This window comes from Danio rerio, chromosome 23 (assembly GCF_049306965.1).
Source record: "Danio rerio strain Tuebingen ecotype United States chromosome 23, GRCz12tu, whole genome shotgun sequence".
Taxonomy (NCBI): domain Eukaryota; kingdom Metazoa; phylum Chordata; class Actinopteri; order Cypriniformes; family Danionidae; genus Danio; species Danio rerio.
This window is the reverse complement of record NC_133198.1, coordinates 32,028,074-32,052,676: the sequence shown is the minus strand read 5'-3', so window position 1 is coordinate 32,052,676 and position 24,603 is coordinate 32,028,074. Positions and strand designations below refer to the sequence as shown.

At 36.9% G+C, this 24,603-nt stretch overlaps 1 protein-coding gene and 1 long non-coding RNA gene across 33 annotated transcripts in view; one reads left to right on the top strand and one right to left on the bottom strand.

Annotated features, from left to right (window-relative positions):
* Window positions 1–24,603, top strand: part of casz1 (castor zinc finger 1) — a 325,550-nt gene that overhangs the window by 163,167 nt on the left and 137,780 nt on the right. For all 32 annotated transcript variants that reach the window (XM_073939087.1, XM_073939115.1, XM_073939094.1 and 29 more), the window contains one exon: window positions 23,051–23,090. The gene's annotated coding sequence lies outside the window, so the exon portion shown is untranslated. The remainder of the gene's footprint in view (window positions 1–23,050; window positions 23,091–24,603) is intronic.
* LOC141380510 (uncharacterized) overlaps window positions 18,390–24,603 on the bottom strand; it is a 30,728-nt gene continuing 24,514 nt past the window's right edge. The window contains exons 3-4 of the long non-coding RNA XR_012398584.1: window positions 21,024–21,179; window positions 18,390–20,477 (exon numbers count right to left, since the gene is read on the bottom strand). This is a non-coding gene — a long non-coding RNA (uncharacterized lncRNA). The remainder of the gene's footprint in view (window positions 20,478–21,023; window positions 21,180–24,603) is intronic.

Below are 24,603 nucleotides of genomic sequence, written 5' to 3'. Positions count from 1 at the left end.
GGCTTTAGTGTCTTTAGGGTCTTTGATAGTACGACTGCTTCCTATGCCAGAGACAGCGTTTCAAATCCCACTTGGTGTAGGGAGGGTAGAACTGGAAAGATCATATTGGTGCCATGACCCGGATGGGAGAGTGTAACATGGGCCAGCTAATTAAAGCTGTGTTAGAAAACCTCTGGCCGCAGGAGGTGCTAGCTAGTGCATCTTTGTTTGTGAGCCTGTTCATGTTCTATCAAAGCTCATCAGCATCCGGGCTTCATAGACAACATATAAATGGTCTTCTTTTCCTTTTGGCAGTGGTTTCAGACTCAACCCCTGCAGGGCCGCAGCTCTGCATAGTTTAGCTCCAACCACCTCTAACTCACACCTGCTTAATAGTCTCTAGTAGTCTTGAACACCTTGATTAGTTGGATCAGCTGTGTTTGATTAGGGTTGGAGGAAAACTGTGCAGAGCTGCGGCCCTCCAGGAATTGAGTTTGAGACTTAAGTATTTTGGTCTTTACAAAGGTCAGGCTTAAAGTAGTTAGGTTTCAATAAGCATTAAAGGCTTTTTGTTGATGTTTTGGCCGTTTACCCTTACTCGTTCAACTGAACTGATGACTTTCTGCTACCAGATTGATTTTTGTTGTCAGTAGATATGGCAGGGAGCTGAAAATATGCGTAAGCTCAGCCAAATCTCTCACCAACGTCAACCGCTGCTGATTTTCAAAGTGCCACTGAGGGTTGTGTTACTTGTGGGCATTTTATCAAGCCTCCTCAGACATGCAACTCAGCACTACATTCCTCTCTGAAGAGCATGCCATATTTTCCATCGAGAGAGAGAGAAAGAGAGGGTACAGAAGGAAACAAATGGCCATAGGCAGGCAGTGTTGATTCAGAGGGACGTTCGGAGAAGAGTCACTGACCTTACATGGGCACCTTTCCTGCATATACCAGCACGTATAAGGTAAACCGATAGCCGGTTGAAATATCTCCCACTTACATAAAAGAGACAAAAGTGCAGACAGGACAGACATGGATTTTCTCACAAAGCTGACGAGGTCCCGCTTTGGAAATAAATAGTCAATGCCAGGCACATTCAGTGAGAGTTAAGCGTGGGCCACCCTTCAGAACGCCCGTGTGTTTGTGAAGCAGTAGTCAGTGTAAACAATAGGGGGTCCTGGTTCTTTATGGCTGTTCACACATGCACGCACTGTTAGGAGTTCTAAGCTCCATTAACACTTATTATTACATTTTTTTTTTCTGTCAGTCAGATCAAAAATGGATGAATCAATACTGGTGTGAATGGAATCTGAAATGTATTTCGAACTTGTTCACTTTTGACCACTTCACGAGCTAGTCAAAAATGCATTTGATTGGATGGCTTTAAAAATACAAACACAACAGCAATCCAGATCTCTCCACCTACCGATGTTCTACAACTACTGACTTATAATACCATCGTTATTGAATATGTTGCAAGAAAGCACACCATCTTACACAAAAAAGGGTAAGGGTTTACAAGAGTCACATCTAAATGCATGTCAATACCATCTCGAAACAGTAGTGTGTCTCGCCTGACCATTTGTGATTGGATGACTGAAAAAGCACGCTAATAACTGGTGGACATACTGTAGGTTCAAACTGTATTTTTGTTAGCACACAGTTCAGTTTAAAAAAAAGAGTGACTACACTTACCGGCCACTTTATTAGGTATACCTTACTAGTACTGGGTTGAACCCGCTTTTGCCTTAATTCTTTGTGGCATAGATACAACAATGGTCCTGGATTTTTTTCTCAGAGATTTCGGTTTATATTGACATGATAGCATCAGGCAGTGGCTGCAGATTTGTCAGCTGCTCATCCCATTCCACCACATGCTGAAAGTGCTCAATTGAATTGTGATCTTATGACTGTGGAGGCCATTTGAGTACAATGAACTCATTGTCATGTTCAAGAAACCAGTTTGAGATGTTTCACTCTTTATGACATGATGCGTTATCCTGCTGGAAGAAGCCATCAGAAGATGGGTACACTATGGTCATAAAGGGATTGACATGGTCAGCAACAATACTCAGGTAGGCTGTGGCGTTGGCACAAGGCTCAATTCAGACTGATGGGCCCAAAGTGTGCCAAGAAAAAACCCCACACACCATTACACCACCACCTCCATCTTGAACCATTGATTCGAGGCAGGATGGATCCATTCTTTCACCTTGTTGATGTCAAATTTTGACCTTACAATTCGAATGTTGCAGCAGAAAACAAGACTCATCAGACCAGGCAACGTTTTTCCAATCTTCTATTATTCAATTTTGGTGAGCCAGTACGAATTGTAGCCTCAGTTTCCTGTTTCTACCTGACAGGAGTGTGGCACCCAGTGTGGTCAGTGTACAGCTGTAGCCCGTACGGTTTGACGTGTTGTGCATTCAGAGATGCTCTTCTGCATACCTCAGTTGGATGAGCGGTTATTTGAGTTACTGTTGCCTTTCTATCAGCTCAAACCAGGCTGGCCATTCTCCTCTGACCTCTGGCATTAATAAGGCATTTGTTACCACTAAACTGCCTTTCACTGGATATTTTCTCTTTTTTTACCATTCTCCGTAAACCCTAGAGATGGTTTTGTGTGAAAATCTCAGTAGATCAGCAATTTCTGAAATACTCAATCCAGTCCGTCTGCCATGTTCAAAGTCACTTAAATTACCTTTCTACCCCATTCTTATGCTCGGTTTGAACTGTAGCAGATCGACTTGACCAGGTATATAAGCCTAAATGCATTGAATTGCTGCCATGTGATTGGCTGATTAGAGATTTGTGGAAACAAGCAGTTGGACAGGTGTACGTAATAAAGTGGCCCCTTAGGGTAGATTATGTAACTCAGCAGAAGAATAGGAATTGTAACAATATTAAATTGTTAGTTTCTATTACCTAAAAGGGTTAACTAATGTTAACTAAATGTATACAAAAATGTAACAACTGCGTAAAGTGTTTCCTTTTAAAAAAATAAATTATATGTAATAACATCATTTGCTAATTATTTTATTATGAAATACTGTTGACTGAACTCATAAAGTGCTCTGTCAAGAATCAAAAAATTGACACTGTGTGAAAATAAAGTTTTGATGCATGGACTTGTATCTTATTCATCCTAATTGTGTTAAATAAGGTCATGTCAGTTGAGATAATACTTTGTTATTGAAATATATTTGATATTTGCTTTAGTGATAGGTTAGTTTACTTAGAAAAGGTGCTTGACTTTGTTATTCTTTCTGTTGTATGAACAAGAAGTTTTTTTGGGTCACACCTGTTAGTAAATACACCTGTCATTCCCAAACACTAGCTGTGTGAGGGTAATGAAAGATACACTGGATTTTGGATTGTCCAGTTATAGCTGATTTGAATCGGTCTAGCTGATGACCCAGCCAAGATGGCAAACCTCCAAAATTCTAAAAAAAGACAACTAGGCCCACCTGACAAAGCGGGTATATCAACAAACCAGCTTTGGCTGGTTTAAGCTGTTTCTTTTTTTCAGCAGGGATGATCTGAACTGGTCTCAGCAGTGATGGGGAATGGGAAGTGATATGCAGGGTCCCATTCCTGCCCAGAGGGGAAGACCCAAGAGTCGGCTCTCGCTTTCAGGGCCAAGCTCACATGTACAGGGAGCAGACACTGCTGTCAGATCTCGCTCACCTCTTTCTGTCAGCCAGCGGCTACACGCGCTCAGTGTCTGCATGCTGCTGTGTGTTAGATGCTGTTGTTCTTGCGCTCAGGCATAGACAGATAAATTTGTTGCTGACGTGCATGTGTATCTTTTCTTTCTGTTACGTTCACATATAGACAAGGGCACTGAGGGCTCTGTGTTTGTAATAGTATATAACTTATAGATACATTCACACGCAACACATTTGTCCTGCCCCACTGTGCTGCATTTAGCATAGTTTTTCAATGTAAACACACAGTAGACAGACGTGTTTGACTGCTGCTCTTATGTCTTGTGTTTTTTGCAATATCTAAGCAACCAAATACATCTCGAAGCCCGACTTTTTTCCTCTCAAAAATGCTTTTTTTGACCATGCAAATTGTGGCCTTAATTTTCTATTCTTAGCTGACAGCAGTTTTACCAATGTGCTCTTCTGCTGCTGTAGCTCCTCTGCTTCAAGGTTTGATGTGTTGTTTATTCCAAGATGCTCTTTTGCAGGTCTCATTTGCAAAGTAATGTGTGTATTTTGAGTTACTTTTCTTTCAGTTCAAACCATTTACTTCTGACCTCTGGTGTCAACAAGGCATTTTCACTTACAAAACTGCCATCTCCCTATACGGTTATGCATGGAAATGCCAGTAGATATGCAGTTTCTGAAATATTCAGTTCAGCCCATATAGCACAGACAATCATGCCACATTCAAAGTCAATTAATTAAATTAATCTTTCTTCCTCATTCTGTGGCTCGGTTTGAACTTCAGCAGATTACCTTGAACACGTAAACATGCCTTAACACATTGAGTTGCTACCATGTGATTGACTGTTTCACCACATTCTCACTCCCAACTCATCACATATTGACACTTGGTCAGAGCCCCTTCACTTTGTGACACTCTAGGTACCCCTTTGGTGTCCTTTTAGGATGTCACTTGTCATTTACATGCTTTCCTTTAAACGGTGTACATGTATTTGTAAAATAATTATTTTAGAAACTTACATACTTTATATTTATTATTTGTTGGGTGCTTCAATATTTTGAAGCACCCAACTCCACACCTACACTAAAGCTACACAATTCTGACCATAAATACGTACCAGGCAAATAAAAACGTTTAAATATATTTATCATAAAAACCAAACAAATAAAAGCGGTACAACTGAGTAGTGTTGTAATCCAAATATTATTTAATTCATTCGATTTATTCTCGGCTTGGTGTTTTTCCAGCGGCAATATTTTAATTTTTGACAGGCAACTTGTAAGCTGTACAATGAATGGAGACTGCAATCTCATCAATTCCTCAAGAAATAACTAATGTTTTCATGAAATATTAGTATCTTTTTAATAAGTTGCTATGGTAGTTGTGTCTGCCTGCAACAGTATATTCTGTGTTTTATATTGACAAATGGTTAGGTTTAGGAGCTGGGTTATGTGCTTATGAATGTGTTTATAGTGTAATGTAAATAAAACTGTTTTCACAGTTTACTTGCGAAAAGCTCACACCCCAATTGTGTCAAAAATATTAGCCAATATGTCATTTAATGATGACATGGTGGCTCAGTGGTTAGCACTGTCACCTCACAGCAGGAAGGTCACTGGTTCGAGTCCCAGCTGGGCCAGTTGGCATTTCTGTGTGGAGTTTGCATGTTCTCCCTGTGTTTGTGTGGTGTTTCCCAGTACTGGGTTGCAGCTTGAAGGGCATCCACTGTGTAAAACATAAGCTGGATAAATTGGCGGTTCATACTGCTGAAGGAAAATGAATGAATTTCATGAATTAATGAACAGATGTGCTAAAAAACTCAGTGACGTCACTTTGTACTGGCTGGTACAGACAGCCAATCTCCACGCTGGAATTTATACAATGATCTTATGGCCATGAGGTAGCTTCAAAATTTCTTTTTAACTAAGAACTAATTTGCTCAAAACAATGCAAAATTAACCAATTTTCACTTTTTAGAGAAATATCTGTGTCCTAAAAGTGTTTTTAGCAACATGGGACATATTTATGACTTTCAACTTCTCAAAAATGTGTTTTGTGACCCTTTAAAACAGGTTTAAATTAGCCAGTGAGTGTTTGTATGCTATGATTGACTTTTGTTGTGCTTAAAAAGTAGTATATTTTTTCATTAGTGTGGAGTTTTTAATGTATTCTAGAAAAATGTCTGCCTGTGAAACCTGTGCTGTTGGCCATTGGCAGAAATGTGCATTTAGAGAGAACCTTTTGGATCCAGTCAGTCCTGTCCTCATAAGTCTTATAGATCCATCCCAGTAGGTCCAATTCAGTGCCAGCCTACATTACCTAATATATTTTTTTGGATTAGTATGCATATGCTATATCCAATTCAGGTAAATTAAACTGGCATTTTTCCTAATTTTTCTAGACTTTCCTTGATCTTGTTGTGTGTGTAGACGTGCAAACATATAAACAGCCTGAAATAAAAGTATCTTAGAATTAGACTTTATTTTTAACTCTGGCCAGCAGGGAGGCGTTTAACCCTGATTACTTTATAGGGCAACTCTACTTATTGGATGCTGGGATTTTGCAAATTTATTTAAACGCATAAGGCCTTAATAATCTGACTGATTAACAAGATGCACATCTGATATGATCACAGACCCCCTATTTTTTTATGCATATAAAGAGAAATCGTTCCCTGGTTGACTCATAAACATCCTCAAATCGCATTAGGTGGCTTAATTTATTTTTATTAATCATAAACGAATGTCATTTTGAGCTCTTGCAGCATTTTTCACTCGTAGACTAAGATGCTTTGTCTAAAAATACATATGTAAAGATGTGGAGGTGTTATTGCCTCTTGTCACAGCCGTCACAGTTTAGCTCCCCTTGAACTGGGCTAATACTTGTCTATTCCGATTAGGATTAGTATGTGTCGCACTGACTCAGGCAGAGCAGGAAGGGCTTATAATCTAATAAATCTAGATAAAAAACACAGAGATTGGTTTACTGAGGAAAAGGATTTAGGGCTGACCATCTCGGAGTGACACGGGGGATTAGCCGGGCTTTCTGTGCTGCTCTCTACAGGCAGAGGGCGGCCAGAGGAAGCAGGAGGAGGCGTGGAGACACAGCGAGATGACCAGGCTTTATATTGCAGAATAGACAGTGAGTTTAACTGCTAGTGACAAGGTCAGGGTAAGGCTTGTACAAAAAGGCTTTGTTCCATATAGGCAGATTAAAAGGCTTGTCACCAGTTTTTATACTTTTGGGTCTCGTAGGACATATTAAGTGTTAATTTGGGGTAGAATTTGCCAGCGGGAAGTAGAATATATATATATATATATATATATATATATATTATTACTTTTGCAGAAAGTTAGTTGAAGCCTTTTGGATGAACTTCTTTTGATGTTCTTGTTGAGTGATCCATGTATTTCCTTCCTCTGAGTGTTTTTATGTGAAGCTTTCCATATTTGTGTCTGTTGGCTGTGTGTAGCTGTGGCAACAGGCCAGGCCTGGGCATGTTGCAGGTCTCCTATTTAACTTGGGTTTGACTATACTGTTTGTTTTGATTCATTTATTAAATGAAATAAAAGTTCAGCTCAAACCATGTATTGTGGTTTTGTTTAATATAATAGGAGATGTGAATAGTATTTTTTTATAGTTTTGTATTTGTATAAAGATAATTGTTGCTTCAATTGTGATTTTATTTTTCATAAATGTGACTTTCAGAGGGTCATGATTCGCATTCGTTAAATAATCACTTTATATAGCTTTATTTTACATTCTTAGAAGATCTTCTTGCTTCACCCTCTAATTGCACAGTCAATCACATTACGTCATTTGTTTGAAGCAGTGCTTAATTTGTAAATGAATCATTTCAGGAACAAAACCAGGGAACAAAAGTTAAATTTGTTATGGTTTAACCATGGATAAAAAAACAAGCATGTAGCTACAAACATAACAAACAGTAATATATATATATATATTTTTTGCGATAAGAGAATGCGTGAATTGCGTGAATCTTTTCTTCATTTAATAAATGACTTGCGCCTCTGAAGGCAATCCTGACACGCAGTGAACACGCGGTGATGTTTGAAGGCGTGAGACGTGGAGCACAGTCACTCTTGATTCTGGAGGTCATTAATAATATAATAACACTAATACTGAAATAGTTAAGGTGTTTTTTAATGGCTAAAACAACATTTCAGATGTTTTACTTTGTGCTCAGCCTGCTGGTTTGTCCATTTACATGCATTTTTATCATTACATGATCTATAACAAAATCACATGACCTTTATTTAATGCGAATACTGGAATTTGTTCGGTAAAAGTGTTTCCATCGTAGTTTATGCACATCTTTTTTATTGACTAAAAAGTTTATCCTACTCAGTTGTGCGCATGTTTAATGCACATTTTTTAAATTTATATGTATTTTGTCGTTTCCATCAACCGTTTTTATGCATAAATCCAAAATGCATATTAAAATAGGTGGATGGAAACTACCGACATTCAGTTCACTTTACTATTATGTGCCAAGCGAAAATGACTTTGTCTAATCTTCAAGAGCTCACAATTGCCTTATCTATAATGTTTTCTGGCTGACCTAAGATCGCTTTGCTTCTGTCTCCCGCTATCCTGATCCAGGGCTGCAGTTTCATCTTCTTTTGATCAGGCTTATTATTAGATTTACTCATGGTTTAAATATATATTTTGAAAATACAAATATTACTTAGGTAGACCACTACACTATGTCATTATTTATTTTCTCTGTTCACTGCTTGTGAAACAATCACCAACCAATGAGAGTGATTATAAACGTAAGACAGCTTATTGGTTAAAAGTGACTACCTTTATGTGTGTGCATTTTCACTGGGACTAATTCACATTCTCTCTCACACACACACATGCAAGTATTCACCACGCAAAAGTTAATGCCGGATCAATTAAAATAAATGCAGGAACACAAAATACTAATGTCTGACGTTTACCCGCATGATCTGGCTCAAACTAAGCACTGGTTAGATAACTCATTTTCGTTTCAATGCCACAGCCATATCACCCTGCAGCCCAAAAACGGTTACTCACTGAAGCTAAGCAGGGCTGAGCCTGGTCAGTACTTGGATGGGAGACCACTAGGGAACACTAGGTTGCTGTTGGAAGTGGTGTTAGTGAGGCCAGCAGGGGGCGCTCAACCTGTGGTCTGCGTGAGTCCTAATGCCCCAGTAAAAGTGAAGGGGACACTACACTGTCTGTGGGCGCCGTCTTTCGGATGAGGCGTAAAATCGAGGTCCTGACTCTTTGTGGTCATTAAAAATCCCATGGCACTTCTTGTAAAAGAGCAGGGGTGTAACCCCGGTGTCCTGGCCAAAGTTCCTCTATCGGTCCTTACGATCATGGCCTCCCAATCAATCCCATCCACCGAATTGGCTCTATCACTGTCACTTCACTCCACCATTAGCTAGTGTGTCGGGAGCACACTGGCGCCGTTGTCCTGTGGCAGCCGTCGCATCATCCAAGTGGATGCTGCACACTAGTGGTGGTGTGGAGAGACCCCCCCGCCCCCTCTCATGGTTGTGAAGCGCTTTGGGTGTATGGCCATACACAATAAATGCGCTATATAAATACACATTACATTACATTACATAGTTAACAACACAAGAAATATTTCCTTCACCTATAAAAGCATTATTTACATTGTACAGTAAAATAACATTTCAATTATCATAATTCACTTATTCAAATCTCCATCAATACAATGAAATTCTGACAGTACAAATTATTACAAGTACATCTTTACATCATTATTTTTTTTTCTTCATACTCTCAAAATCAATAATTCACAATATTGTTGATTGATAATTACAATATTCGTCATGAGTATGAATATTCATCATCTAAGTGATGACGTAATGTGATTGACTGTGGAGTAAGAGGGTGGAGTGAGAAGATTGTGCCACACACTGAGAAAGGCATTGTGCTGAAATATCTGTGTTTTGTATATCCTGAGAATGTAAAATAAAACTATGTAAAGTAATTATTCAAAAGTGCAAATCATAACCTTCTGAATGAAATTATTAACCAGATTAATGTACCACAATTTTACAAACCACGAGCGTGCAGTGCAGACTTCATTACTGTGATAAATGTGACTTTGTCATAATTGAGACCACTGCATACTTCACATTTAGTACTTTTTTCTTTATTATTATTATTATTATTATTATTATAACTATTATTATTATTATTATTATTATTGGTAGTAGTAGTAGTAGTAGTATTCATGACCTTGGAATTATAAGGTTCTATCTGTGTTCTGAAACATTTTGTGATATTGAGCCTCAAAGTTTTTGCATTCCATAGCAAACAGTATGTGTGTAACATTTGTTTTTTAAATAAAAAGTCTTAATGTAAACAACTTATAAAAAAAATCTTATAATGTAAATAAGTTGTCATTTGTTAAGAATATGTCAATAACTCAATTTTGACAAAAATGTCAGATAGAACCTTATAATTCTAAGGTGGCGTATTGCATCGGTCAATGTTTAATGTACTAAAAACAACATCAAGGTGTTAATAAAGATTTTATCTTATATATGACAATTTTACACTGATTACATATAAAGTAATGAGGACATTTGACTTAGTTTTATATAAGTATATATCTTTAAATTGATTTGTCATAACTAAGATGTTAACTTTCTCATACTTTCCTATTTTTTTTCTCACATTGGTGTGATGTATTAGATGTGTTCTAATTGAGACCAATTCTCTTTTATCCTAGCTCTGTTTTCTAAGAATAAATGCAAGCTTATTTCATATAACTGTGACTTTATGTCTCACAGTTTAGACTTTTTGTGCATATTGTTGTTACTTTAAGCATAATTAACCCTCCTGTCGTGTTCACGTCCCGCCTCTTACTTTAGTGTTCCCTCTCAAAATTGACTGCTTTTGAGTAATTAACTGCTGTTTAAAAACATTTTTTTTATTCAACACTCTTTAGCTCTGAACAATGTCTCAAAGTAGTGTTCAACGTGAATTTATAGAATTAGACATAAAATTACTGCAGTTAAAATACAAATAGTGAGTGAGTGCGTTTGGGTGGTGTACCATATAATTTGGGATGTTTTCTGTCTGATTGATGAACATGGTCTGGATGCCCATTGATTTCTTATGGCAGTCACTTTGGACCGGGAACACCACAGGTGTAACAAGGTTTTCTAAAACACGCAAAATTCAATGAAAGAGGTGATAATATGTTATATGTTCAAATGCATAGTGTGGAGGATATCCTTAGGCCTTCAGGCAATCAGATGTAAAACACAAAAAATATTTAAGAGCATTTTCAGTTGTAAATGGGTTAGATTTGACCTGAACACTTAAAGGGGAAATCTCTCATTTTAAATTAGATATGAAAAAAGTACAACTTAAAAAAAAAAAAAAAAAAAAATATATATATATATATRTGTGTGTGTGTGTGTGTGTGTGTGTGTGTGTGTGTGTGTGTGTGTGTGTGTGTGTGTGTGTGTGTGTGTGTGTGTGTGTGTGTGTGTGTGTGTGTGTGTGTGTGTGTATAATATAATTGTTTAAATAAATAAATATATATATCTATATATATATATATATATATATATATATATATATATATATATATATATATATGTATATGTGTGTATATATATATATATATATATATATATATATATATATATATATATATATATATATATATATATATATATATATATGTATATGAATTTAAACAATTATATTATGTCATTTAATTAGCTTTGTGTAAACTTTCATAATTTAAAAATATATATTTTTAAATAATAAAAACAGGTAGGATTAAAACATAATAATAATTTAGGCTTCAAAGTGTTAAATGTCTCAAATTTTAAATTAGATGAAAAAAAGTAGCCAATATATATTTTGTTGTTTTATTAGCTTAATGCAAACTTTCATAATTTAAAAAATGTTGTTTTTTAAATAATAAAAATAGAATAAAAAGTAATAATAATTCAGGCTTTAAAGCTAAAGACGTAAAAGTGTAATATATTGTGGATTTCATAATGTTTCTGCAAATACTTGCAAAGTGCAAATACTGATACTTTTCACTTTATCTATAAAAAAATATATTTTTATTATTTTATTTCAATACCAATAGCATTGTTACATGAACACTTAGTGGATAAAGTTCAAGATTACTGCCAGCAAAACAGACCAAAATAATGAATTAATAATAGTAATGAAAAAAAAAATTCAGTCCACTTTTAAAACTAGACCAAAGGAAGCTGGTGCTGATGTTTGAAACTGTGACCTGACATTCTAATATTTGCGTTTATTAACAATTCAAAGAGTTGCTCCGTATCATAAGCAGAAGACTTTCAAAGGCAAAAGAGCACAGCCCCACCAAACCGCTTTTCCTCTTTCCTTGGGAGACAGTTAGCAATATCATCTGGCAATTAAGAAGAAAACGAGAGAGAAATGGAAAAGCCAATTACCTCTCCGAGTTAGCTAAAGGCCATTTAAACAGTGTGCCCATGACATAATAATGTTTATTGTAAATATTATAGTCGGAGCCGGAGTGAGCCTGGCGTGAGAGGGAGGGAAAAAAATGGCATCAGTCTGAGACAGAGAATAATTTATTAAGATCTGAGATGCGCCAATTATGTGGAAAGGACCAAAAAGAAAAAAAAAAAGAAAAAATCAAACTCTCCAGGAACCGCATACATGATTGCAATCTTGATTAAATCCCCCTGGATCTAATGAGTTGATTTTCTGCTGTTAATATTGCATTGGCTGATGATGGATTCGTTAAGATAATGGAACGGAGCTAAAATATAAATGACTCCCTGTCAAGGAGCAGATTTTTGTCATTTTGCGCCTGACACCTCCACCGTGGGGATTTGCTAAGGCTCTTTTTTTGAGCCCAGATTGGCCAGATCTGGAATACTAATTTTCTCCTGCCAAGACTCATGATGCCAAAGCGCACCCCCTCCCACACACTTGGTAAATATCCCCTTTTTCATCCGAATTAAGGCAGCTGGATGAAGCATTACATGCGCATATCTGTTCCATAGCAGCTAATAAAGGCCATTTGCAATCCGCCGTATTTTCAAGGTAAACATTTTCATTTTTTCCCCCACCTTTTGTTGTTTCTCATATCGTAATGATCCGCAAAAGTAATGAAAGCCATCGGGTGCTGATGAACTGGTTGTATTGACTTGTTTCTGGAGATGAATATATGTTGCGGGCCGACTCGGGTGCAGACCCGGGCCGCTGGATCCGCCTCACTTCATATTAAATGGCCTGTCACTTAGGCCAACAAGATACATGAAATGTGCTCCATGTAGCATATTGATCCTGAGCTTTACTCCCTTCACGCGAGCAGGTTATACAGATGTGTTGATGAAAGTTAATGCAGAAAGCATTTCTCTGGGAATTAGCGGAGATTATGCGCTGGCATTGATAGCGGTGAAGCAGAGATCATGAATCAGAGTGAAGGTGGGTAGTTATGGTAGCATGGCTAATCGGATGTGCCAGGGAGGTTCTCTGTGGAAATGAAAGAAAGTTCAGTAATGTGGTGATGTATTAACTCTCAAGGCGTAAGTATAACAAATTGCTCTCGCTGAGATTAAAAAAATGAATTAAAGTCAACATGAAATGCAGTTCGCAACCAATTTTGCTATTTATGTATATCCGAGTGAAACAGGGTATTTTGTCCATTGGGAATTAATTGTATTGTTCCATACCAGGATGGAAGTGATTGGTGGGAGAAGGATTTGTGATTTTATAGAGTTATAGGTTTAGTGCTTCAGCCCCTGCAGGTTTGTGTGGGAACTACACCATTCTAAAAATTCTTCAAAACTTAAAGGCTGCCCTGATTGTAGTTAGCAATAATTCATTGACTTTATTGAATTTTTCATAGACAAATTATCTATCTATCTATCTATCTATCTATCTATCTGTCTGTCTGTCTGTCTGTCTGTCTGTCTGTCTGTCTGTCTGTCTGTCTGTCTGTCCATCCGTCCGTCCGTCCGTCCGTCCGTCCGTCCGTCCGTCCGTCCGTCCGTCCGTCCGTCCGTCCGTCCGTCTGTCTGTCTGTCTGTCCGTCAGCCCGTCTGTCCGTCGAAACCTATTTTAAAAAAAAAAAAACTGGATGCTGGTTGTTTCACTTTAAGAAGTCCCATAGTGATTAAGTTGCTCACATATAAGGCAGTATGCAATGACAAAAATCATAACACACTAAAATAACTAAATTGGGTCAAATGTGGGCAAGAAATTAAATTAATAAAGAAATGAAATCTGTGTTGGCCATGTTTTACCCAAATTTAGAAAAGAAAGGTTTAAAGTGTAGGTTTCCATTCCATCCATCCATCCACCCATCCATCCATTTTAAATATAATATTCTTTGTTATAATAATAAAAAACCCATTTACGAATTTATGTTACGTTACAGACATTTAAAATAGAAGTAAAAGCACAAAATAATAAAATAAAATCTATTATAAAACTGCAGATTTTTGTATATAATGTGTGTATATATATATATATATATATATATATATATATATATATATATATATATATATATATATACATATATATATATATATATATATATATATATATATATATATATAACATTATATTTAATTTTATGTAATGTTTTGTTTTGTATAGTCAATTTCCATGTTATTATTGCCATTTTCTATTTAAATATATCTAGGTCTCTTTTTTATAGTATGCTTAGTTTTTATTGATTTAGGAACATATAACCAGTTGAAACAAAATCAACTAACAAACAAATAAAAAATAATAATACATACATAAACATACATACATATATACACAAATACATCCATATACATACATATATAAAATATTAAATTAACCTCATAAAAAATTGAATAAGTAAAAAATTAATTATATTAAAAGGTTCCCAAACATATTCTCGCAATGATGCATAACTTCTAGAATTATGTAAATGTTAAATATATATATAGTTATATTGTCGTTATGGAGAAAGCCAGCCATTTACTCCATTTCTTTTCAAGGATCTCCATTTTGTAATCAAAGTGCATGTGTCATTTTTTCCATTTCCTCAACTTCTGCTACTTTTTTTATATTGATATTATGCATGGTGAAAAACAAAGGGCAGGTCTGTGTGTTTATAAAGTAAATGGGGTCAGTTTTGATTTCAAGTCAGCCACGAGATGAGCTCACTTCCCCAACAACTTTGCCTTTTCTCCTGATCGTCTTAATCGCAATTGTGGTGGTTTTTCATGCTCTCGCTGACCTCGACCCCCCCTCCCGACCCTCTGTCTTTTTTTCATATAACCGGGGAAACAGTGTGATAGAAGCTCACCCCCGGCCCTTTCTTCCATGTGTCACTTTTTTTGTCTTGTTACATGGTTTTGCTAAAAAGTTCTTTAATCAATCAAGTACGAGGCAGAAAATAGGCTTTGTCACGGCCGGGCCCGGGGTCGTGTGATGCTCGCTTTGCGCACTGACAGCTCCTCAAAAGGGCCAGAAAGGAATATTTTGCAGGGAAAATAGTGGTTTCCATGGTGCCGCCACTTGTTGCACATCGCTCACCATTCTTTGCTCCCACGTGAGCGCCGCATTTCAAAGAGATGGACGACAAAAATTAGGGCAGGAGGGCAGGGTGGGGTGCAGAGGTAGCTGCCCCTCGGCCCAGTGTCCTTCTCTCCAGCAGGCAGTGGAGAATAGCAGCCAAAAGTGACAGCAAAAAGGGGGGCCTTCTCGCCTCTGTCAGCTCCGCATAAGCAGCGCTATTAAGTAAATGTTCGATTTTTCATTGTGCCACAGCCACTGAATAGCAACTCAGAGGGGAGTACGTAAAGAATGAAAAGGTCTAAGCCAGGGAGGAAAGGCTGCTCGTTTTAATGGCTCTCGAAGTATGTCATCTGAATCACGTAATTAGCGATTAGCTTTTTATTCCAGCCGGCTCCGCGTCCACCAGAAAAGGGTTACCAAGTTTCTAATTTTATAAACTGTTACAAACACAGCCAGGAAATGGAAACAATGGATCGGCCGTAAATCCTAACTAAGAGGACAGAGGATTGTTATCTCAAGCTGTTTTGTATGCTACTTTGAATGTGTATGTTCCTGTTTTTAATTATTAAACCTACAGGTCCTCTGTGGATTCGTCTGGGAGCAGCTAGCTTCGCTTTCAGGATAGGAAGCTGTCATGTAAGAGTTTTGTCATGCACACCGACCCTGGGGGGTTTAAAGAAAATCAAGTTCTGTGGAAGAAAAAAAAACAAATCTTTAATGGATGTTTTCTTCAAGGTGTGAGATGCACATTAACAGAACTTGCTGTCCTGGTTCACGTGCTTGGAAGTATATTTCATGCCTGATTTGATCTTACGGCGAGACTACATTCACCTTTTTTGTTTGTGAAATGACTTAATAAGGTCAGCTTTTTGTGTGTGTGCATGTGTGTGCTCGTGTGACAGGGTGATTTTAAACAATTTGCAATCATTTCCATAGCATCATCACCAGGCACAATAACAAACAAGGTTACTGCTTCCCTTTAAACGCTTCGTGTCATGTACATGACCGTTTCTGTGTTTCTAGCACTGGGAGGAGTGCGGCGCTCATCACTTTCTGTTGGTTTAACAGGTGTCGCACCTCATGTTAAAAAGTACTGCGCGCTCTTGATTGAGTTCCTTAACTAACCCACGACAGTTAACTGTGCCTGCGAGCTAAAGGTAGCATCCACATGTCATGTTTTCGTGTCAACTGTCCGCTGCATAATTTCTCACTGAACGAAGCCCAGTCGTATGTGTCAATAATTGGAGAGCTAGTTTGTCTTTGAGATCCTCTGCAATCTGCTGTCAGTCTTCAGGAAAGGTTAAGGGGGTGCTGGGATATCTTCCTTGATGGCGTTTTATCATGCGAAGCATGCCCTGTTTCCTGATGAATATATTAAAATTATTACTGTGCAAACAGACTTTCTAATTACTGACCTGCTTGCCATTGTACTCTGCGTTCTTTCTTCGTGTTTTTTTTCCCTCTCTCTCCCTCGCTCGCTCTCTCTCTCTTTCTTCATGCCTTGTTTATTTATCTGCACCAGTGAATACAGAATAGTCAGAGCAATGTCATTTCCATCCACATGAAAATGATTTTGAAAATGCCAATCTTGCCTATTATACAGTGTAATTACAAGTCTGGTTTTTTATCGTATCTTTAACCAATGGGGAGACCCTTGAGAGGGTAAATATCTCATCTATGCTCTGTTCCAAAACCTAGCGCGCTTCCTTACGAGGCGGCATTGTAAAGCATTGCAGTGGATAGGTGGCTTAATTATTCTGCCTTGTTTTAGCCAAAAACTTAAGCGGCGTAGTGGTACAATTGATCCAGAATTGTTAATACAACTTTTATTTAGATAAATACAGGAAAACATTGCAAAGAATTTTTTAATTTTTACATTGGATTGTGTTAAATATTTTTGTTTGTGTGTGTTACATCGTGTTGACTATATTGGGCAGCCTGTTAACTGCAGACTTGAGTCTTCTGTGTTCTTCTGAGCGCTATATTTGTACCCTTATGAATATTATCCATAGTTTTACTGTAGTTACCATGTAGTAACCATTCTTTCTTCTGCGTTGATTTTTAGAACCATTTTTTTTTCTGTAAGTATCATGCTTAAGCTATGGTTAGCAAAAATATAGGTGATTTGGCTTTACCATGGTTTGACTACAATAAAAAGTCTTCATGTAAGTTTTTGTTGGCTGGCCTCTGTTAGCTTTGCAACATGGCAACATCAAACTTGATTAGGGTCTCCTTTATAAAGTGTTGTTTGTGCAGTGTAGAGTTGCTATTGGAGTTGTCTGTGCCAAATAAGTCTCTTGTAACATTTCATAATGATGATTAAGATCAAGATGCTCTTTTAAAAGGCAGCTGCCTACAGTTTGTAAAAGTAGACATTGTGTCTTGTAGGTATTTTTGTTATCGGCGTTAACGCGAGACTCTTATCGCGCGATAAAAAATATCGCCGTAAATCTATTCTTCAAAGTTGGTTTGGGAGCTGGGTCTATTCTACGCAAGCTATGATGACTTTCACCTTGATATTTTAGCACGGATGTATACCTTCCTGGTGAGGAATCTGACAAAAAGTGCCCTTCTGAATCATACCAGCAGGATGCCTGACTTTAACTGCAGTTCGGCAGTTTCACATTAACTCTTGAAGATTTCATTCATGCTACCGTGACAAACTGGGGTATTAGACGCAAATAAGCAGTAAGGACTGGTGAGAGTGTTATGGAGTTTAATAATGCACGCCAACGCATTTCCACTTCCGCATTTCACAATGTGTGTGTGTGTGTGTGTTTGTGTGTGTGCGGTCCTTTACTTGACAGCCGCCTGTGTGGATCTTGTCAGAAAATATGGCGAAAAGTCCTACATGATGGTAATAGTTTAACTGCGGTGTTTACTTCCATTTCTGTTTAGTTCAGTTATGACTTTAGTTGCATTAAGGTAATCAACAATCGCTGTTTACATGGTAGACTCCTAATCAGAGTATTGTTTTAATCATATTAAAATTGTATTAAAGTATTGTTGCCCATGTAAACATACTCAATGTTTGACACACCGTCAGGGCTCTGTGAACTCGGCTTCGCGAAGAAGCATTTTCTGTATATACATACATCAAAAGCAAGTTAGGAGCTTATGTCGGCCTACAGTTCAAAATTCATGTTTAGCTGAATAAACAGTTAGTAAACACAAGTACATCTTATTGAACATCATTTATTGTCATCACCAATTATCATAGTAGAACAATTTTTCAAGCAGTTTTTGATGCATTTTGGAAACAGGAGATTCAGAGCCACTGGTCTAATGCACCACCTGGCTTGAGAAACCCTTTCTCAAAGACTTATTATTTGGGTTGCACACATACTCTAAATGCTTTCGGCAGAATTCAAATGAGCCATTTTAATCTAGATTAATCTAGATTAATTTCGAGATTAAAAAAAAAATCTATGCCCACCTATAATATATATGAAGTGTTGTAAAACATTTTTTATTTTTGAATGATGTATATAATCTTATGGTTTTCATGCAGAGGTCAAATTAGAGCTGGTTGTTTCACTTAAAGAAGTCCCATAGTGAATAAGTTGCTTACTTAGAAGGCAATATGCAATGACAAAAGTCATAACACGTTAAAAAGAAATAATTTAGGTCAAATATATGCAAACTTAACCACTGTGTTAAGGTTGGGTTAAGAAATTAAATTAATAAACAAAGGAAATCTAGCAATTTTACCCAAATTTGGAAACAATTTTTTTAGAGTGTAGATTTTGGAAATAAACTCAGATTTAATGCAACTTTAGAATGATATATGTTTTTTTTTCTTTTTAAATATGTGAATTCTTTAACTTAAGAGCTTTGAATGATATACGACACACACAATTTGGACAGAATGAAAAGATCAAGCATGTATTATATCACAGGTTACATAACTGCACCCAGATGGGGTATAGGTGTGTCTCCTATATTAGCAAGAATGAGGAATACCACACTTTCTCATGCATTTGCGAGAGAGAGAGAGAGAAAAATCTTGGCAAACGCGATCAGTGGATCATCATAAATCTCAAACATGCACTTGATTAGCCTCTCTATTATGTTTGTGTTCTCGTCGCATTGGTGAAGAATGTGAAATATGGGGAGGTTGGAAAACAGTCGCATTCCTCCCAGTTTTAGGCCGGCTTTTGTTCTGTTTCCTTCTCAGCAGGATTCTCGAGATCCAAAGGCACAAAATGCAACATTTTCTTTTTTCGGTCTTTCATATGGTATCACTGGCATGCGTATGACGTGTGCGCTGCGCCAAACGTGTTATTAAAGTCACCTATTTACCGGCACATTCCGCCCGCGCCACTTGATGCAAAAGGGCAAGCCTGTTGTTTACTCTGCGCCAGAGATGTTGCACAGGGGTTTGATCTGGGGAGTTGATAGGAGCGGCAATTTAAAGAGAGGACACTGCAGCTCCCAACAAAAACAATTAAAGGAAAATGAAAGGCAGCCCCTACGGGTTAAAAATAGAAAATTAGCAACATGGATGCTGGAATGCACGGCTCCCCCTCATCCCAAACTTACGGGGCCTGCATTGTTATGTACGATCAGATCTGCCAGTTCCTCCTCTAAGCTCCTTGTCACATTTTGACTTAATGAAGTGCAACTTAGAAGGGAATTGGGTTCATCATGCTAGTCGCACGATGCTCCCTTGTTGTAGCAAACAGGGGCGGCGTGGGACCAGAGCGCTACAGCGCGAGTCGTTATCATTCCGGTCAGTCTGTTTAACACAAAATTAAACAAAGAACTAATTAGTGCCTCATGAATTAATAACTGCACTGTTGCCGAGTAGAAGTTAGGTTGCTGAGGGGAGATATAAAATAAGTAGGAAGATCAGGTTAGAATTATTATTACTTTTTCGCTTGCTTGTGCTCTCAAGGTTAGGAAACTTTGCGAGTCGCCACAGTCTCTCATTTGGGCTTGTTTTCTAGTGTGTGTGTGTATTAAAAGTTGGATGGACTTAAAGACCCCATGACATTGCTTGATGAGCCTAGTTTTCTTGAGAAGTTTAGGCAGGATTTGTCAATGGGCACTTCCATTGGCAAAAAGGCTTTAGTTAAGTCACTGAACAATGAGCCATGATTTGCTAATGAGTAGCTGGTTGCAGATGGTCTAGGGGAGGAGCTTTATCATTTAAGATGATCTGATTGGGTATAAACCTGGGTTGTGCAGGATGAGTCATCAGTCATCATGACTGATCATTGGCGATGATTGATGATTGGCGGTTCATTCCACTGTGATGACCCCTAATTAAAAAAGAAAAGAATCAAGAAGGAATTAAGAAAATGAATAAATTAATAAGATTGTTTAAAGTAAAGAATTTATTTCAGTATCAAAGTAATTTTTCCGTCTTCTCATAATATGCATCAGAGACAGCTATAAATAGTGTTTACAAAGAGAGTATTAACAAGCTGTCAAAACTTTGCTTTGTTTGTTTGAGCATCCCAGCCAGTTCACATGACAACACTTGGAGTTTTTAGTTAGAGCTTTGACTGATAGCAGTTTTTGAAAACCTGTTTGCCACAATAGTTGAACGCAAAAATTGGTCTGTCAAGACCTCCATCGGATCTCATGATGTTGTTGAACACATCTTTTCATATATGTTTAAAATATTACATTTAATTGCAGAATTCAAATTGATGAACTACATTGCCCATAATGCTCCACAATAAAGTTCCACCAATAGAGAGTCGCATAAAACATGCTAAATTTTGCCCACTTCCTTTAAGCATAGTACACTACCTGACAAAAGTCTTGTCGTCAATCCCAGTTGTAAGAGCAATAAATAATACCTTGACTTCTAGTTGATCATTTGGAAAAGTGGCAGAAGCTCGATTTTTCCAATGAATCATGTCTTGAACTTCATCCCAATCACCGCTAATACTGCAGAAGACCTATTGGAAGTGGAACCCGCATGAACCCAGGATTCTCGCAGAAATCAGTCCAGCCTGGTGAAAAAAAAATCATGGTTTGGTGTTACATTCAGTTTGGGAACATACGACAGATCTGCAGAGTGGTTGGCAACACCTACAGTCTGAGGTATCAAGACATTTGTGCTGCCCATTACATTAAAAACGTCAGGAGAGGGCAAATTCTTCAGCTGGATAGCGCTCTTTCTTATACTTTAGCCTCTACATCAAAGTTCTTGTCAATGTGCTCCAGGATTGGCCAGCCCAGTCACCAGACATGAACATTATTGAGCATGCCTGGGGTAAAATGAAGGAGGAGGAATTGAAGATGAATCCAAAGAATCTTGATGAACTGTGGGAGTCCTGCAAGAATGCTTTCAGTGCCATTCCAGATGACTTTATTAGTAAGTTATTTGAGTCATTGCAGAGATGTATGGATGCAGTCCTCCAAGCTCATGGGAGTCATACGCAATATTAATTTATTTTCCATTGCACCATGACTTCATATTCTATACTTTACATTATTTCTGTTAAGTGACAAGAATTTTGTCTAAGCAAAGTCAGACCTTATTGTCCTAATCAATTTAAAATCAAGGCATTATCATATCTTTTTTTGGTAAATAAGCATTATTTATTTATTATTTATTTATTTATTTTATCGGTTATTTACTATATGCTATATCACTATATCACTATATTCACTTATGGGATTGTAATTCTGTCTCCATAATCTCCTTTGTATTTTTGTGTGATGTTGATATACTGCTTTCAAATTAAAGATTTTATTGTTGCGATTTCTAGTTGGTTGGTTTGGTTTATATATTATACCTTTTTAAAAACTATTTTTTTAAAAAAGCCTTATGTAAATCATGCTATCTCACTCTACTCACCCTTCATCTGCTTAAAAGTGTTGTTTTAATACTGGTAGCAGGCACCCATTGACTTCAATAGGTTGTTTTTCATTTTTCCTTCTATGGAGCTTAATTGTGCAAAGCAACAATCATTCTTCAAAGTATCTTCTTTTTTGTACAACAGAAGAATGAAACTAAAACTGCACAAGTGGTGAGTAATCAAATTAAATAAGTAATCACCACTCATGGTCATTTTAATTTGTGTGAACTATTGCTTTAAAGACATTTTTAAAGTTGTGACTGGTGCCCCTAGTGGCACAAAAACAACACAATCATTAAATGAATAAAGTCAAGTTCAAATTCAACACCTTTTGATTTTTAAAGTTGGAATAACTATGAATTCTCCTGCTGTGTGCTCATCTTATAGTGTTAAACAATGCTTATCTCACTTTCTCATCCACGCTCGGTTAGGCTGTGCTGTTCAAACCACATATATCACCAGCCATCTCATCATGGATGTTTGCTTACAGAGGAATCAGAAGAAAGTGGTCACAGTTGGCTTGGCTTTACTGCCCACTGTAATATGAGTGTTGTGCTGGCCTTGGTTAATGCACGCCGGCCAAGGTCATAGTGGCTAATAAAATCCTCCCTCAATCAGATTTTAGGATTACTGATTCTAAGTAAATTATCATCGCAAGCCGTGTTAGAATATTTGTGAAAAACTAGCTAACTGATGGCACACCTGCTCTCCTGGGCTGGGATGAGTAATGCGAGCGGGGTTTGTGGTGGGTTTCTGTCACCTGTCAGTCCCCACCAACTGCGCCACCATACAGTAGCTTTCTGTTTGTACGCAATGGGTCACGACGGGGGCCGTTTGAGAGCCTTTTGTTCAGTCAGCCTTGGGTTTTTGCGCCCAGAATGTTAAAAGGATGACATATCTTTACATTTAGACAGCTCTGTGTGGATATAGAAGTATTAATGGAGTGTTTTATGTAATGTAACAGACGCTTGGATTTTTATTTACTAAAGTGTTTTTTCTCTCTCTTTCTCTCTTTACAGATGAAGTAAGCCTGTGAAGACTTCTGTTTGAGAAAGCGAGGTAGGGGAAGCATTTGCGTTGATTGATTATGTACTGTTGTTACCCACAAAAGATGCACGTGGACAATGTTTTTATTCGTTTATAAATTTGCTTGTGCTTTTTTTCTTTCTAAGGGGCTTTAGGCTAAAAAAAGTTTCTGTTCAATTTATGTCAATAAACTAAAAACATCTCAGGCTCTTGAAATTGCCAAAAAAGAAAGTAAAAATAAATATATAAATAAATAAATAGTACTCAATAATCATACGACTACTTAGTGCTGCTTGATTATAGGGAAAAAAAAATCATAATTACTTATCTTTTGAACAACTATTATTGCGGTCACAATTATTTAAAACAATTACGAGTGGGCCATATGACCAAAACTTGATTAATAATGAGTCTGCTGCAGGAATATAGCCTGCTGTCACTTTAAGAGCCACACGGATGCAATTTACTGTTACACATGCATTTTCATTCTCAACTCTTTGTTCATTTATTATATACAACAAACGTAAGTGTTGTAAATATTGTTCTGTTCATCTTTAAACGCATACACAGTTCACTTTCACACTTTAACAAACATGAATGCATCTAATAGACTTCCGTAAACCACGTACAGTTGAAGTCAGAATTATTTGCCCCCCTGAATTATTAGCCCCCCTGTTATTTTTTCCCCAAATTTATGTTTAATGGAGAGTAGATTTTTTCAACACATTTCTAAACATAAAAGTTTTAACAAGTCATTTCTAATAACTGATTTATTTTATCTTTCCCAGGATGACAGTAAATAATATTTTACTAGATATTTTTCAAGATACTTCTATACAGATTAAAGTGACATTTAAAGGGTTAACTAGGTTAATTAGGTTAACTAGGCAGGTTAGGGTAATTAGGCAAGTTATTGTATATCGATGGTTTGTTTTGTAGACTATCAAAAAATATATATAGCTTAAAGGGGCTAATAATTTCAACCTTAAAATGTGTTTTTTTTTTTTTTTATTAGAAATTGATTTTATTCCATCTAAAATAAAACAAATAAGGCTTTCTACAAAAAAAAAAAAAAAAAACCTGACATACTGTGAAAATTTGCATTGTCAAACAACATTTAGGAAAATATTTAGAAAAGAAATAAAAAATCAGTGGGGGGCTAATAATTCTGACTTCAACTATACATGCCGAGTTTCACATGAATTTGGGCTTTGTGGAGAAACATTTGTGCTCGTCTTTGGGGGTATGTGACACTAATCTTTTATCTTAATTATTTTATTTTATTTTTTAAACAACTGAAGGCCAAAATCGAAATTTAATCTTGATTAATTGCAAGATAACTTAAAATAATTTTCCAAATGTTTGATGCTAAGGATTTCATTGTATTTTTCTACAGTGTCTCATACTCATTAGGCTGCATTTATTGTCATTAGAAAACACTATTACTGTAATTAATTACTAAATTAATATGGTAATATATTTTTTTAATGATCTATTCCCCTAAAATGTCATTACTTCTGTCATGAGCATTACATGATCTCTCTAC